The sequence below is a fragment of the Athene cunicularia genome, assembly GCF_003259725.1.
Source record: "Athene cunicularia isolate RWA chromosome 2 unlocalized genomic scaffold, athCun1 chr2_part1, whole genome shotgun sequence".
NCBI classification, from domain to species: domain Eukaryota; kingdom Metazoa; phylum Chordata; class Aves; order Strigiformes; family Strigidae; genus Athene; species Athene cunicularia.
This window is the reverse complement of record NW_020799095.1, coordinates 26,984,979-26,989,676: the sequence shown is the minus strand read 5'-3', so window position 1 is coordinate 26,989,676 and position 4,698 is coordinate 26,984,979.

The window sequence follows — 4,698 nt, the reverse complement described above, 5'->3', positions numbered from 1 at the left end:
GATTGGTTTAGCAATACAGTTACGTGCTTCTGACAACTAAAATCCTGTCTTAATAAAAAGTTTATGACTGAGCAAACATGTGAGATTTATGTAGGTTTTGATATGACTGTTGATAAAATGTAACTTTGCTTAAATCTTTTTAGGTCACGTTTGCTTGGAAATGTGCAATCAAATCTCTTCCCCTGCCCATGTATCCATACTAACAGATATAACATCTCCCAGACAGGTGTCAGGTCTGAAAGCTGGTCTGTATTTCAGCTCACCTTGCTCTGGACTTTGACTTTCTGGGAGATTTTTTTGTCCTCTCTGGGCTCAGAAGGATCATGGAAGCCTATATCTAGCTCCAGTTGTTGAAGATGAAATTTCATAGATGAATGCTGTTAGATTACACGAGGAGACTTCCAGGATACTTAGTGTTCTTCTTAAAATTATTTGGTGTCATGCAGCCAGGCATCTAGACAGTGATTGTTGTACTTCCAATGTCCTTTAAGAGCTAAAGATCCCTAGTCACTAGCCCTGGTAGCACCACCTGAGTTGTATGTTTCCTCAGATAGGTTTCAATGACTAGTTTTTAACATCTTATTAAAAAATTAGAGCAAAAATTAGTTTCTCTGTAGGAATAATTCAGGAAAAGCTTAATAATTTTAAATATTTCTAGAAATGCCATTGTAATATGGCAGCCTTCAAAATATGCTATGTAAACTTGAGACTGGGCAAAATAGTATGGGCAGAATACTGTGTTCCTGAAAGTGCCAGAAGTACCTGAAATGGTGAGATGCAGAGGATCCTAAGAAGAAGCAAGTAGTAGGGAAGCCAAATTGTTCCACCTGAAGCTGCTCTTCAGTGGTAGATGTTCTGCTCTCTGCCCACGTTGCGTGCCAGGCCACTTGAGAAGAACGTGGTCTGTGAAAACTAAAGGACAGAAAGGCTGGAGTATAGAGCATGCTCTGATGTACTTTTGGCCGTGTCTGGTCTCTGGCACTGCTGCAGAACCAGCAGGATTTTGCCTGTTGTCAGGAGCCGCCTTTCTCCTCTGTCAGCCTTGTTGAAACCTGCTGTGGACAGGAGGCTGGGTTGGAGAAGTGCTGCAGTGTTTGAGAGCAGAGAAGCTCTTCAGGCAGGTTTGGGAGGATTTCCCAGAGGCGGGTCCTCTCAGACCTGTTGTCACAAGTATTGCTGTTAGAATTGTGCAGTGGGATAAGCACAATGGTGTATGTTGTGATTGCATTTTCAAAAGCAGAAAAGAAAATTAGAAACTCCTCTCTTATTCTTGAGAAGAAATCAGACTTTCCTGGGGAAGCTCATAAATTCCTGGAGAAAAATCACCTCATTTGGAAAGAAATGCGGAACATTTTATTTCAGGTTAGCTTTCTCCCAGACACAAAAAAAACCAACCAACCAACCAAAAAAGATAGTAGAAGGAACTGGAGCATGCTGAATAAAACCAGTTTGTGTGATGCTGGAACAATGCAGTAAGTAGATCCTGCGTAAGCTTCTTGAGGTTCAGATGACAGTCCAAATCTTTAGCTGATGATTCAGTATTATGAACTAGCAGATCTTCAATGAGGACAGCTGTTTTAATCCGGGAGGATACTCCAAATTTTGCTAGGTACTTGGCTGATACGTGATGAGCATAGGTTAAGTGCCAGCACACATACAAACTGTCATAAGCTGCAGATCTGTGGTGGGTCTCCATCTACAGTTTGCAGAGCCATTCTTTGAATAGCTCTAGAGAATATTTTTCCTCTTTCAGTGATGCAAGACAGAAAAGGTTGGGGCAGCAATAGAGTTTAGGATTAGTTCCTAGGATTAGTATTTTCTGTTTTATCTAAAAGATTATGTTGTGAGGTAGGCCTCTTGGATGTAGTCAGCAAACTGTGTCTTATTTTCAGGACTACTCTGGGTACAGGTGTGACAGCATAGATATCCCTGTCTGAACTTTGCCCACTGATGCTCTGAGAAGTCCTAGAAGTATGACAGGAGAGCCTTGTTGCTACTTATGGTCCTGGTTGGTGAAAATGCCTCAGTGAATGTTAGAAGCTCTACCAGTGGAGATAGATGCCTTGAGGAAGGAAATCCATCAGTCCAGATGAAGGTATAGACCAGCCAGCACTTGATACAACATTGCTTAACAAAGCCAGTCTTTCTTGATACAGTTGTGCTTAGGTACTGCATTAAGTTCTGAGCCCTGTGATGGGGAAGCAGTGTGTGGGTGGCAGAGATGGATAAACTCCAGAGGCACATGCCTCTGAAATTGGAGCCCCTTGTGTAATTCCATAATGTCCTAGTACCTTGCGGTGGAGAGGTGGTGTGGGCCACAGTGAGATAACTTGTTCCTGAGGGGATGTAACCCAGAGTCAAAAGTAGGATCCCAACTCCAACATCCCAACCTCTGGTGGGCATTACACTATACCTCAGCTCAGCATCTCTGTGTTGGAAAGTATGAGTTGCAGGGGAAAAAAAAATGCTTCACTTGCTCAGTTCTGCATTGCTTTCACAAGTGGATACAAGGAGCCAGAGCTCCCAGAGATCCTAAAGGCTTTTCTGAGATCAGCACCTAGACTGACATGGCATTTTTGCTCTTGTAGGACTATTCTGGTTTGAATGCATCTGCCCTCAGGTCCTAGGAATAGCCGTGCTCTTGGCACTCACTTGCTCTCACTAATTCTGTGTTCCCTATATGTAAGACCAGGAAAAAAAAAAAAAAAAGTATTTGCCTATTATATTGTGAAAGTGTGTGGTTTGTGCTTGTTCTGTGGGATGAGCCCTCCAGCTGAAGGTCAAGTTGATTGGGACAGTCCTATGTGGGAGTTTTTAGGTATGTTGTAATTTGTGTGGGGGGGAAAATTAGTGTTAAGATTAAGCTGTGAAATCGTGTGTGCTGTGGACAGCCTCACAGGGCACCTGGAGAGGTTGCTCCATTACCAGATACAGAGAATCACGCTTCTTGTGAACAGAATCTGTGGTTGCTGTGGATGAGTCTGAACCCAGTCAACTGATGGCTGGTTGGAGGTGGAAAAGGGGATTTTTTTTTACTTACTTTTTTCCACCACAGTAACACCACATGCACACATGGTTCTTGTCCAAGAACACAGGGCTCCACGTGGCTTAAGACCCGCAGTGTTGAGTATTGAGTGGGAAGTGCTCTTTCGATTGCATATTGCTTTGCGTGTTGTGGTGTTGCTGAATGGAAGATGCAGTAGATATTACCAGTGAGGCAGAGAGGTAGCTTAAGTAAAATACAATCTACATGTCCTCAAAGGAGAGAAGGTAAGAAATTCCATGGAACTAAATACAGACCTGATTGCCTGATCTTGGGAGGCTTTGCAAACGTTGCTATCCTTCTCTGCTGGAGAACAGATTTCAGTATGGTAGCTGCAGTGTTTGGGAGTCCGGAATGGTTGGGATCCTCACTTCTCTGTCATATTCTTGGATGGAGAAGTTGAAGGGGTTGTGGTTGGAATTGTACAGGGACTGCCAAGACACTCAGGTCTTGTACAGGAAGGATTTGCCTGTGCAACTGTCCTGGGAAGAAAGACAGGGAGGGAGGAGGGATTGGCTGGGATCATGTGGGTCCCTCCCCAGCTGGAGCTGTTTTTCCAACATCTCATTCCTCAGGAAAAGGTTTAGGTTCTGGACTGGGTCTTTTATTTCCTTAGTATGGCCATGATGTGTGCTCTCCGCTCCAGTGGTGGGGCTCCCAGATGTGCCAGCAGCTGCACAGGGTGGAGGGGCAGCAAATGCTTCTGCACTCCCTGGCATACTTGTAGGTTTTTAAGTTTTCAGTAAGCATTGGAAAAAACTTTGTGGTTGATTCAGGGTTTGAGTTTTTTGTTTCCTGAAATAAAAACTGTAGCCAGATGTATGGGACCAAAAGATTTCTGAACCAGTAATGAGCTTTGCTTTATGTATTAGGTATGTTGCAAGGAACTGTGTTACAGTGAAAGGGAAGAAACACGATGATTTAAACAGAAGCATGTCCAGTTGCTGCCAAATGGATAGACCAGGCAAAATTGCAGAATACTCATAAAGTACACGCTTTTCTTTTGAAAATCAGCTTTTGTAAAAATAGATGAGGACAGGTATGGTTTATTATCTAATAATTTGCTGCCAACTCTTACATTATAGGGTTTTTCCCTGCACTATTTTTTTTTCCTTTTAAGAAAGGGAAAATTTAATTTAGTAACAGTTTGTTCCTGTATTTCTGATCACTGCAGTCCTTGGTACCCAGCGCCATAGCAGAATGTATGATTTCTTTTTTTGCCTGTGGCACGGCTTAACTGAACATACAAAAAGGAATTGTGGTGCTCTAATTAATCAGTTTTAAATACATGTCTTCCTATTTCAGCCATATATTTTCCAGCACTCAGGAAATTTGTCTGTTTTTCTCTTATATGAGCCTACTGAATATTGGATTTAAATCCAGTGGAAGTTTCTCTGGAAGCTCAGTGCTGGCTACAGCTATGTGCAGTGTCAGTGGAGAAACACAGACATGAGCCAGGCCTGTTCACACTTGCTCTGCAGCAATGAACAGAGAAGTAGAAGTATCCTAAAGATACCTGAGGCGCTAGTGGTGACATGTTATCTGCCCCTTTGAACTGGCTTTATAGTGCTAAGCTGGAATTTTTTTTTTTTCCTTTTGGAATTAAAAAAAAAAAAAATATATATATAAATATATATATATATATATATATATAT